Source organism: Apium graveolens, chromosome 5 (assembly GCF_009905375.1).
Source record: "Apium graveolens cultivar Ventura chromosome 5, ASM990537v1, whole genome shotgun sequence".
In the NCBI taxonomy this organism is placed as follows: Eukaryota; Viridiplantae; Streptophyta; class Magnoliopsida; order Apiales; family Apiaceae; genus Apium; species Apium graveolens.
This window is the reverse complement of record NC_133651.1, coordinates 287,288,033-287,301,389: the sequence shown is the minus strand read 5'-3', so window position 1 is coordinate 287,301,389 and position 13,357 is coordinate 287,288,033. Positions and strand designations below refer to the sequence as shown.

At 39.4% G+C, this 13,357-nt stretch overlaps 1 non-coding gene across 1 annotated transcript; it reads left to right on the top strand.

Moving 5' to 3' along the window:
• The first annotated feature begins 4,493 nt into the window (after window positions 1-4,493).
• Window positions 4,494-4,600, top strand: LOC141662504 (small nucleolar RNA R71). Its single transcript, XR_012550617.1, has one exon. It is a non-coding gene; the product is annotated as a small nucleolar RNA R71 (small nucleolar RNA).
• Window positions 4,601-13,357: the final 8,757 nt, after the last annotated feature.

Genomic DNA, 13,357 nt, shown 5'->3' with positions numbered 1-13,357 from the left:
TAGGATGTAGCTTCCTATCGTGCCACCTCTTCACCTTTTCCTTATACATTTTGTTATTCTCGTACGCTTGAAGTCGAAATTCATCAAGTTCATTAAGCTGAAGCATTCTTTTCTTACCAGCTGCATCTAAATCCAGGTTCAATTTCTTCAATGCCCAGTAGGCCTTATGCTCAAGCTCCGCCGGTAGATGACATCCCTTACCGTACACCAACTGAAACGGTGACATCCCAAGTGGAGTTTTGTATGCTGTTCTGTAAGCCCAAACAACTTCATCGAGCTTTAAAGACCAATCCTTCCTTGACGGACAAACAACCTTCTCTAGAATGCACTTTATCTCTCTGTTAGACACTTCCGCTTGACCATTTGTTTGCGGATGATAGGCAGTAGCTACTCGATGATTCACATTATAACGCTGCATCATAGAAGTGAACTTACGGTTGCAAAAATGCAATCCTTCATCACTTATGATTACCCGAGGCGTTCCAAACCTTGTGAAAATTTGCTTATGAAGAAAATTTAGCACTGCCTTTGCATCATTTGTCGGTAAAGCTTTAACTTCGACCCATTTTGAGACATAATCGACTGCCAGTAAGATGTACTGATTATTGCAAGACGAGATAAAAGGCCCCATGAAATCGATTCCCCACACATCAAAGACCTCGACTTTAAGCATCACATTTAATGGCATCTCATCCTTCCTTGACAAATTTCCCACTCTTTGGCAACGATCACACCTTAAAACAACCTGATGAGCATCCTTGAACAAGGTAGACCAGAAAAAACCTGCTTGCAGAATACGAGCTGCCGTCTTCTCACCTCCATAGTGTCCACCATAAACCGTGGAATGGCAGTCTCGTAATATCCCCTCCGTCTCACAGAACGGGATACATCTCCTGATGATCTGGTCAGCTCCCTGTCTAAATAAATATGGTTCATCCCACATATACCACTTCACCTCATGCATAAACTTCTTCTTTTGAGCGGATGTCAAATTAGGCGGCATTATATTGCTGACAAGATAGTTTACAATATCTGCAAACCATGGTTCTTCCTCCTGAATTGCAAACAACTGCTCATCCGGAAAAAATTCATTGATTAACGTCCTATCTTGTGAAGTAGAATCGGGATTCTCCAACCTAGAGAGATGGTCAGCTACTTGATTCTCAGTACCTTTTCTATCTTTGATCTCTAACTCAAATTCTTGAAGTAAAAGCACCCAACGAATGAGTCTCGGCTTCGAATCCTTCTTAGAAACCAGATAGCGAATAGCTGCATGATCAGTGAATACTGTTACTTTCGTACCAAGCAGATAAGATCGAAATTTCTCAAAGCCAAAGACTATAGCCAAAAGCTCCTTCTCAGTAGTGGTGTAGTTCAATTGGGCCCCATTTAAAGTCTTACTCGCATAGTAGACCACATGGAAGAGATTTTTCTTGCGCTGTCCCAGAACTGCACCTACCGCATAATCACTCGCATCACACATCATCTCAAACGGTTCTGTCCAATCTGGTGTTGTAATAACTGGTGCCGTGATCAAACTCTCCTTGAGAGTCTCGAATGCTGCCAAACATTCATCATCAAATTTAAAAGGCACATCTTTCTCAAGTAAATTGCACAACGGCTTAGATATCTTTGAAAAGTCCTTGATGAATCGCCGATAAAAACCCGCATGACCGAGAAAACTACGGATTCCTTTCACCGAATTAGGTGGGGGAAGATTTTCAATGACTCCCACCTTGGCCTTGTCCACCTCCAGACCTTTGCTAGAGACCTTATGCCCAAGGATAATGCCTTCACGCACCATAAAATGACATTTCTCCCAATTAAGCACCAAATTAGTTTCCACGCATCTTTTGAGTACGGCGCGCAGATTATTCAAACATTCATCATATGAGTGTCCAAAGACGGAGAAGTCATCCATGAACACTTCGACGTTATTTCCAATCATGTCAGAGAATATAGCCATCATACATCTCTGAAAGGTGGCCGGGGCGCCACATAACCAAAACGAAACTCTACGAAAAGCAAATGTGCCAAATGGACAAGTGAAGGTAGTTTTTTCCTGATCCTCTGGTGCAATACAAATCTGATTATACCCGGAATAACCATCCAGAAGACAAAAATACTCATGTCCCGCCAATCTATCAAGCATTTGATCAATGAATGGGAGAGGGAAGTGATCCTTCCTTGTGGCTTTGTTCAATTTTCTATAATCCATGCATACTCTCCATCCTGTAACTGTTCGAGTAGGGATGAGCTCATTCTTTTCATTTGCGACCACAGTGATACCTCCTTTCTTAGGTACACATTGCACGGGGCTCACCCACGAGCTGTCAGAAATAGGATAAATGATGCCTGCATCTAGCCATTTCAGAATTTCTTTCTTCACCACCTCCTTCATGATCGGGTTCAGTCTTCGCTGCTGTTCCACAGTTGGCTTACTACCTTCCTCTAACAGAATTTTATGCATACAATATGAAGGACTTGTCCCCTTGATGTCTGCTATGGTCCATCCTATAGCCGATTTGAATTCTCTCAAAATCCTTAAGAGCTTGTCTTCCTCACTACCTGAAAGGTCAGCTGAAATAATAACAGGTAACGTAGATGAATCACCTAAAAAAGTATACCTCAAGTGTTCAGGTAATGGTTTGAGCTCCAAGGTAGGTGCTTCCTCTATTGATGGTTTGAGCTTCCCTTCAGCATTCTTAAGGTCAGAAGTACCAAGAGATTCAAATGGTATGTCGAGCTTTCGCTTCCATGGAGAAGCGTTAAGATATTGTAATTGCTCGTTGCTATCTTCATCATCACTGTCAAATTCCCCCACTAAGGCCTTTTCCAATGCATCAGACATTAGCATGTGATCGAGTTCCGAAGTAACCGCAGAATCAATCACATCCACTTTTAAGCACTCCTCATCTTCTGTAGGGAATTTCATTGCCTTGAATACGTTGAAGGTCACATCCTGATCTTGGACCCGCATAGTAAGTTCCCCTTTTTGCACATCTATCAAGGTACGGCCAGTAGCCAAGAAAGGCCTCCCCAAGATTATGGGAATCTTCTTATCTTCCTCAAAATCCAGAATAACAAAATCTGCAGGAAAGAAGAGCTTATCCACCTTGACGAGCACATCCTCAACTATGCCCCTTGGGTAAGTAATGGAACGGTCCGCCAATTGTAGCGACATGTATGTGGGTTTTGGATCAGGCAGATCCAGCTTTTTAAAGATCGACAACGGCATCAGATTAATGCTTGCTCCCAAATCACAAAGGCACTTGTCAAAAGTTAGATTGCCAATGGTGCAAGGAATGGTGAAGCTTCCTGGATCTTTCAGTTTTGGTGGTAACTTTTGCTGCAGAACAGCGCTGCATTCTTCCGTGAGAGCAACGGTTTCAAGGTCATCCAGTTTCACCTTCCTTGAAAGAATAGTCTTCATAAACTTTGCATAACTAGGCATTTGTTCCAGAGCCTCAGCGAAAGGTATATTGATGTGAAGTTTCTTGAACACCTCCAGAAACTTCCCGAACTATCTATCCAGCTTTTGTTGCTGCAATCTCTTAGGAAAAGGTGGTGGAGGATAGAGCTGTTTCTCCCCTGTATTAGCCTCAGGCAGAGTGTGTTCAACAGTAGTCTTCTTTGGTTTCGCCACTTTCTCCTTTTGCTTAGATTCTTCATCTCTAACTTCAGCTTCGACTTCCTTTGCCTTTTCAGCATCAGCTACTTTTCCAGACCTTAAGGTAATAGCCTTGACTTGCTCTTTAGCTTCCTTCCTGCCTGGTACTTCCGTGTCACTGGGAAGAGTGCCAGGTTGACGATTGAGCACTGCATTGGCTAATTGACCGATTTGATTTTCTAAGGTCTTGATAGAAACCGCCTGACTCTTACACAACAGCTTAAGTTCCTCAAACTCAGCACTAGTAGGTGCAGCTGCACTTCCCTGTTGAGGATATGATTGCCTTGTAGCATACTGCTGTGGTTGCTGGAATCCAGGTGGGTTAAACTGTTTACTTACTCCTTGCTGATATGTTGGCTGAATAGCATTCTGATTATTCACCCAGCTGAAATTTGGATGATTTCTGTTGTTAGGATGATAGGTCGCTGGCACAGGCTGCTGTTGTCGCTGATAATTATTCACATACTGAACAGATTCGTTGACAAGAAAACACTGATCCGTAGCATGAGAACCTGCACAAAGCTCACAAACCATAGCTATTTGATTAACTCCATACGTAGCCAAAGAATCAACCTTTATTGATAGCGCTTGGAGCTGGGCTGCAATAGCGGTGGCTGCATCAACTTCCTGAATACCTGCTACCTTGCCTGACGTCATCCTCTGAGTTGGGTTTTGATGCTCATTTGCAGCCATCGTCTCGATAAGATTGTACGCCTCAGTATAGCTTTTAGCCCATAAGGCGCCTCCAGCTGCTGCATCGAGCATGGGCCGAGATTGGGCCCCCAAACCATTATAAAAACCAGTGATTACCATCCAATCCGGCATTCCATGATGTGGACACTTTCTCAACATTTCCTTGTAGCGTTCCCAAGCTTCGCACATAGATTCTGTAGGTTGCTGCGCAAACTGAGTAAGAGCACTCCTCATAGCAGCAGTCTTTGCCATTGGATAAAACTTCACCAGAAACTTTTGCGCAAGATCTTGCCACGTAGTGATGGACCCAGCTGGTTCAGAATATAACCAGTCTTTAGCCTTATCCCTCAGTGAGAATGGGAAAAGCCTCAACTTGATAGCCTCATCAGTCACGCCATTATACTTAAAAGTGCTGCAGATCTCGACAAAATTCCTTATGTGCATGTTGGGGTCTTCAGTTGCCGCTCCTCCAAAAGAAACAGAATTCTGCACCATCTGAATAGTGCCCGGCTTGATTTCAAAGGTGTTAGCTTGAATAGCCGGATGAAGGATGCTTGACTGAATGTCATCAATTTTAGGCCGAGAAAAATCCATAAGAGCTGGATCAGCTTGAACAATACGATCTCCCATGTTTACTGGTTCTTTCTGCTCAGTTCCTGAATCCGAATCCTCAAAATCTAACTTCTCCGGAGTATCAAGAACTTCGTCTTTCTCCTCAGCTGTATCTAAGGTCCTTTTGCGAGCACGAGAACGAGTTTGCATAAACGCTTGCTAAAGTACCTGAAACACAACCGAAAAGAGTAATTAACTACTACGTCCTAATCACTGAGTCCTAATGACCAATGATGGTAAGTACATAAACTAAACAAATACGCCGAGTCCCCGGCAGCAGCGCCAAAAACTTGTTAGGGCGAAATCACGCTCTAATATTCACGCAAGTATACGCGTTCGCAAGTAATATAGAATACTTTCTAGTTCGTTCCCTCAGAGACTCAGACTAAGTTATTGTCTAATTAAACTCACTCACCAATGTATGATTACTTCTCAATGTTAAGATAATAACACTTAAAATTGTTGATTAAATATTAACTATAATTAACTACTTAATTAACCACTTAACTAACACTTCAATTTATCAATAATAAAACACTCATGAGATCACAACTTCATTATTACTTCCTTCTATAGCCATTGTTATTACCTTTAGCATGTGACAGTGATGATATTAATCGAATAACACGAAACTGATAAAAGCCAACTTTCATTGTACTAATACCATTCTACCAAACATCCACAATTAAGATAGAAGTTGAATAGTCATCAATTATGTTAAGTTCCTATATGTCTACAGAAATTGACAACACAACGATTTAAGCACAAGTTATTCCTTTTGATTACATAGGGCAAATAAAACTGTTAGAATTACCCACTAATCATGCACAACGTACATCAACCTATGCTAGCATGGCAAGTTCTAAATCTCAAGATCCACCGTCGCTTCACAAGAGATTAACACCCTATCTTATATGTTCGCGACGCACATAAGACGAATACGCACAACGAATACTAGATATCATGCAATCATCACACACTAAAGTATTAAACAATTAACTAAAGAATTCCATAATAAATCCGTTGCAACCCCATGATCACGATTAGCCCATAATAGAACCTATCGCCATCATGGGTTCATATGAAATCATGATAAACAACACAAGAAAATAATAACTAAACTAATTATATTAAATCAGAATACGTCACAAGAGTAAATAAGTCAAAGTAAGAAAACTAGCATCCAACGTTACAACAAAACAAGAATCACAAGAATATATGCTTCCTCTTCGCTGCAGTGTGCTAAATCGGTCTTCTTCCTTATCTCCTTCGCTTCTTGCAAAACACAATCTAAAACATAATCTCCTTTCTTTTCTTTTTTTTTATGAAAAACGTCTCAAATCTACTTATATAATAGTCCCATAAAACTCAGATTACATAGAAGTTGGAAGCCAAACAGAAGTAGAAGTCTAAAATAATTCAGCTTTTTCCCCGACCCTGCGCGGCCGCTCAGCATTTCTGCGCGGGCGCGCAAGGCTGCTACGCGGCCGCTCAGCATTGCTGCGCGGGCGCGCAGGACCCTACTGGAAAAATTCCAGGTTTGCTCCGTTTCTTCGCCGTAATCTGCCCGTTCTTTTCCTCTCTCAATGGTGAACACATGCCAAGGCTTATTCTTGATGATTCCTCCTCCGAAATGCAACTAATACCCTGAAATGCATAAACACTAGAAAAACGCATCAAATACACAAAATACTTGATTTCAAGACACCGATTTAAGCCATTTTAAGACGTTCTAAGTGGTATAAAATGCCACTTATCACCCCCGAACCTGTAACAAGTTCATAACGTGTTCCACGTATCAATGTTAAGGAAGTGTAATCCGGATGCCAGACAAATAGGGGCATATGAGCGCATAGGCATGCAACCAAACGTAACCTATATGGAGCAACCAGGAAGGGTTATAGATCGAAAAGGAACATGTGCTTAGGAGAAAGGAACAAGTGCTAGTCAGGATTTTGTGGTAGAACCACAATGTGGGAAAATTGACTTGAGAGTTAGAAGGCACAATGCTAGAAAAGCATCCCCAACTGTTTTCTATCTGATTCCGGGACGGAATCCTTTTAAGGAGGGGAGACTGTAATAACCCCAAAAATTTTGGACTTTTTGTAACACTTATGAATAGTGATTTTTGCTGATTATGCTGAATAATAAAACTTTTCATGTCACACTATGTAGGGATTCTTTTATTGATATTCTGAGATCTTATTAGTACTCTATATGATATATAAGTGTATGTAAAGATCGTCAGAATCTAAATTCGAACACTTCGATTTTTCCCAAAAATCCACCACATACAGAAAGAATTGAGTATAAGGTAACATGATTAAAAGGATTTAAATTCAAGGATTATAAGAGAGGATCATAAAAGAAATATAATATATTGAGAAAGGTTAAGGGAACCCAAGTAATAAGATCCCGGGTATGATCCCTCAAACGATAAACGAGAATGAAAGTTAATTGAACCGTATAACAGATAAGCGGTCATTAGCCAAGTAATTAGGGGTTAATCAAAGAGGTTAATGGATGATGATGTCATCACACCAACAAGAAGAAGACAAGTGTAACAAGATGACCTAAGCTTAATGACCTAAGCATGACAAGTGGGAGGGATTGGTTGGTTGATTGTGAGCCACACAATTTTTACCATGGTAATAATCTAATTAACAACAAAAGGAAGCAACCAAGCCAAAACAAATCATAACACAAAAACATAAGTTGGCTTTCATTTTAAAGAAAGAAGCTCCCAGCTTCTTCATTTCTTCAAGGAGAAGAAAATCAAAATCCAAGCATTGTTAAATTGTGAGGTAATTATCCAAGGTTCCTTATACATAGATATAGCTATCCTATGAATCTCAGTTTCCATTTCCTTTACAATCTCTTCCAATAAATCATGGAAGATGAGGGTGAATAGTGTTTTCAAGAACTTAAAATTTTTGATCTTGTGTTTTCTTTAGATATAGCTTTAGTAAGGATTTTCAAGGGTTGTTTCAAGCTCCTTAGTTACTTCTACTCACCAAGGAAAGTATAATCTCATGCCCTAACCTTACTTTTGATTATTTAGAGCTTTTTATGCTTGGTTTAGTTCTTGGGAAGTATGATTCATGTATATTTAGAGTTGGGTTGGATTTGTAATAAGTTTGAAGTTGTAAATCTTGGATTATTGGTTAATGAACTTAAGTATAGCTTTAGTTCATGTTTAGGGGTAGTATAAATTGGAAATCTTGATATGTTGGGACTGTTGTAGTGAGGTATGAATGGATTTTGATTGTAATGTTGATTGTGGGTTGATTTGTGGATTGATTGGAGTATTTTAAGATTTGGTAATAGCGTAAACATAGCCGTCGTAATGCCCGATTTACCTTAGACTGTTTTTGTTCTTAACTTCAGGACCCGTGAACTCACTGTTAGATTCTGACCATTGCCATGTTTAGATAGCTCATGTTACAAGCTTCTTTTGATATGTGGTTCGCTTGAATCCGATGCACGGTTTAGGAGAAACGACCGTTTTAAGTAACGGCATTTTGCGAACGAACCATTACCCCTCGCCTTATTTTAAAACCTTGGTTAAGGCCTTTAAATGACTAATTGGAGTATGAAACAATTATTTAAAGTGGATTAGGCAGTTGGTAGAATACTCGCGAAAGAATCACCTTAAAATTCTTAATGGTTAATTTATTAAAAATGGTGGAGCCGAGGGTACTCGAGCGGCTTAAGTGAATCGTTAAGCGCAAAAGCGAATGTTAGGGTCTAATTGGTTAAAGTCTAGATTCTTAAGCGACTTTGGTTTAATTCCAACTTATATGTTGTTTATAGGTTACCAGACTCGTCCCAGGCCTTTTACCACCCCCAGTCGCTCAGGCAAGTTTTCTACCCGTTATACCGTTGTTGTTGTAATAACCCCAATTTTTGGAGATTTTTGAAACCCGGATGAATAGTAACTTTTGCTGACAATGCTGATTAAGAAAAATTATCAGACCACGATATATAGGAGTACTGTTATGGAAATTCTAAGATCGTATTAGTATTCCATAAAGAAAATAAGTGTATGTAAAAGCTGTCGGATTTTGAAAACGAGCACTTTTATTTTTCCCCGAGATTTCCACCAGACATTAAGGGATTTAAGGAATTAATATTAAGATGAAGGATTTTAAATTCAAGGATTATAAAGGAGAATTAATTTAGGTATTAAAAATACCAAGAAGATTTTATCAATAAAACCATTAAGTTATTTAACCAAACGATCAACGAGATTGAGTGATAACCGGACAAAGAAATGAATAACGACTCTTGTAAATACCTTTGCAAGTGGCAAGGCAAGTGGATGGTTGATCAAACAAGAAACCAAGTGATAGTTAGGAAGGAATGGCTAGTTAATTATATAGTTAACTAGGGATGATCTCATCTCACCACAAATCACCAACACATGGCAAATGGTGAGATCATCTTCCACTAACTCCTTTGTTTATTATTAACCTAGCAAAATATCAAGACAACCCATCATTATCCACCACATTATTCCACCAACACAAGAAAGCAAAAGCATTTCCTCCCCCATTTCCATTGCTCTCGGCCAAAACAGAACCAGCACACTAAAACTGCTGTATCTCCTTCATTTCTCACTCAAATATTGTGTTCTATAGGTCGTGGGAAAGGTATTGAGATGGCCTACAACTCTTGTTCACAAGTCTCGTCCAAATAATCATGGTAAGACCCTCATTTTTACAGTTCTTTAAATCGGACTTTTAGAAACTTCAAAGCCTAACTTTGTGTTCTTGATTTCTTTGGAAAGATCAAGCTTGTAGGAGGCTCCCTAAGGCTTCCTAGCAACTTAACACCTCCCAAGGAAGGTATAAACTTCAAACCCTAGCCTTTACTTTATTTTTTAGTAAGTTTAATGGTTGGTTTTGTGAAATGAGAAGCATGGATTGTGATTATTAGTAGTTTGGTTTGATTTGGAAGTGTTTTGGTAATTGAATCTTGATTATAGTTCATAGGTCTTGATTGTGGTTGTTTGAGTTGAAAACCTTGGAGATTATGGACTGATGTGGTATGGTTTAGGTGAAGTTTTGTTGTATTGATGGTTATGAGTTGGTTGGTGGTTAATTGGAGTAGTTTAAACATTGGTAATCGCGTAAACATAGCCGTCGTAATGTCCAATTTACTTTAGACTGCTTTTGTTAATAACATTTGGACCCGAGAACTCCCTGCTAGATTATTACCATTACCATGTTTAGATATTTCATGTTACGAGCTTCGTTTTGATATGTAGTTCGTTTGATTCCGATGTACGGTTTAGGAGAAACGACCGTTTTAAGTAACGGCGTTTCGCGAACAAAACTTTTCCCCTCGCCTTACTTTGAAACATAGGTTAAAGACCAAAAAGGGTTAATTAGTGTATGAAACAATTATGGTAAGAGTGTTAGGCAGTTGGTAAGACACTCGCGAAGGAATCGCCTTAAAACTTGTAATGGTTAAATTATAAAAAATGGTGGAGCCGAGGGTACTCGAGTGACTTAAGAGAATCAGTAAGCGCAAAGCGAGCGTGAGAGTCTAAGGTAGTTAGAGTATAGAGTCTAAGGTAGTTTTCAAGGAGTGTATGAAATGTATATATATAGGTGTATATATATATCGGGATTTAATGAAGTATCTCGTAACTTCATTATTTATAATGATATTCAAAGATTGAATCTATTCAAATCTTGTCTTGTAGTCTCATCTATGTGATGAACTTTTGAACTAATTATAACTTGAACGATGGTAGTTCAAGTAATATTTGGAAAAGATATAAGTATATTGGGGATCTTGTAACTTCATATTTTCAACTTATATCTAGTTAATGATTATCTTATGCATATCAAAGATTTTCAGAAAAACGTTGAGACAAGGGTAGATATATGAGATCACCTTGCAACGATATTTTTATACAGTTATAAACTGGAACTCTGTGTATATTATGCATGGAAGAGGACTTCCAAGATTTTGAAAAGTATATATGTATATATACTGAATATTTTGCGACTTCATCGCATTAAGATATCAAACTTGGTTCATTTCTTTTGACCAAGACTTTCATGAGTACTATGAGAAGGCTCATATATTGTTAATCATTATGCATATTATTTTGGTGGGCTTGCTGCTCACCCTTGCTTTCTTCTTTCATCACACAACAACAGATAGAAAAGATGAACAGGACCAGGCTCCCGATTCGCAAGCGGTTAGAAAATGTTATGCAGTCTTCTGAAAGCGTTGATGCCGCCGTAGCTGAGGTAGGAGCTACCAATAGGCTAGTTTTTCAACTATTGATGAACCAGACTTATGTATAATATGAATTGTAATAATGGCAAGGAATATGTAAATTTATTCAGAACCTTTTTAAGGTGTAACGGTTTATAATTGTGGAATATAAGGACTTGTGTTATTTTTGAGTGTTCATCTCTGAAACTATAACGTGTGGTGTGTGTGTTTATTGTGGGGTCACAGTACAGAGTAGTTGATTATTTATTAAGATTGGGTGTTATTAAGGGAAATGGAACTCGTGACAACCCGGATCCCCGACCCCGGATTTGGGGGTGTTACAGAAGTGGTATCAGAGCTAAGCGTTATAAACCTCAGAGATGATGTGACGTTAAGATAATAAGTTCACTAAGATAATAAGAACTCTTGCCAAGTTCCTAGTCGGGCTACCTAACGTAGTACTGACAGTTAAAACCCTTATGGGAACCCTTATAAATATCGTGATAGAAGCGTAGTTCGTTATCGTATATAGTAGCGGGACTCCGAACCCTGAGGTTGAGGAGCAACAACGCGATGATGTTTTATTACTTATTGGAGATCAGATTATGGATCCGATAGAGCGTCCTAACGCGGGATCGGATGATGTTCATGTTGAGGATGTTGTCCTAGAAGGGATAGTTGCTGAGGAGGATCCCATGGAGGATCCTGACAAGAATGAATAAAGGACCACTGATGAATTGATGACCATGGTTAGGTCGACTACCAGAGGTAGAATTGGTCGGTCACTATCGGAGGTTCGTTCAAGTTTGTAAAGATAGTAGCCCCCTTTAACGCGGCTTACTCGTAAGACTGAGAAGTTTGAATGGACAGAGAAATACGAGAACAACTTTCAAGAACTGAAGCAAAGATTGGTGACGACCCCTATGATGGCGTTGCCGGATGGAAAAGGAGATTTTGTGATGTGTAGTGACGCTTCGCATAAGGAATTAGGGTGCTTCTTATACAGCACAACAAGGTAATCACGTACGCATCAAGACAATTAAGGGAATATAAAATTTGATATCCCCACCCATGAGCTTGGGCTCGTGGCAATAGTTTTGCCCTAAATATTGGAGGCACTACTTGTATGGAGAGAAGTACGAGATTTACACAAGCCATAAGTGCTCTAGTGCATTTTCACGCAGAAAGAGCTCAACATGCGCCAAATGAGGTGGTTAGAGATAATCAAGGATTACGATTATGAGATTCTTTATCATTCGGGGAAAGCCAATGTGGTGGCTGATGCCCTTAGTAAAAAGGAGAGACTCAAGATGATAATGTCTTTGAGAGAGTTTATAAGAGATTTTGAGAAAATGGAAATAGAAGTGAAGGTAACCGGAGCCGGTACCGAAAAGCTGTTTGAGATTGCAAGACAGACCGAATTATTGGAAAAGAACATATTGTGCGAGAAAAAGTGATGAATGAAGGCAGAGAGCCAACAAATAGATATGAGATTAATACCGAGAAAGATGATAAGGGAATAATGAGGTATTCCTATAGAATTTGGGTTCCAAATGTTTAAGAGCTTAAAGATGAGATCCTAGATGAAAGTCATAGTTCAAGGAATAAGATTTAGGGCAAACCCTGAATGTGATAGTCAGGGAGGACGCCATCAAGATAGAAGGAACCCATAACATAATGAAGTGGAAAATGAGGATTTTAACGTATAAGATAACCTCAAGTATGGGAGAAGGATGAAACATTTCATACTGAGAAAATAGAAGTCGAGCAAGATAAGGAGACCCGAGACGGTACTCCTATATGGAAATTCATGGACCTGTCTAAACAGAACTTATACTTTTATTCCCAACCACCACCTTAAGGAAACAATGCGGTAGGAAATCCTTTCATGACCTTTAAGTCGCTAAGCTCTCAGAGTTCCAAGGAACAGTTTGACCCAGTCGAGGCAAGAGCCTGGCTAAAGGAAATATAGGAATTATTTGAGATTCTAAATGATTGACGAAGCACAAAAGACTGTTTTTGTCACTTACCCCCGTAAGAGAGAGGCCACCCGTTGGTGAAAGGCCAAGAAAGGCACGGAGCCAGAGGTTATAATAAACTGATTAAAGTTCAGACAATTGTTTTCGGGAAAGTACTTCCCAAGGTTAT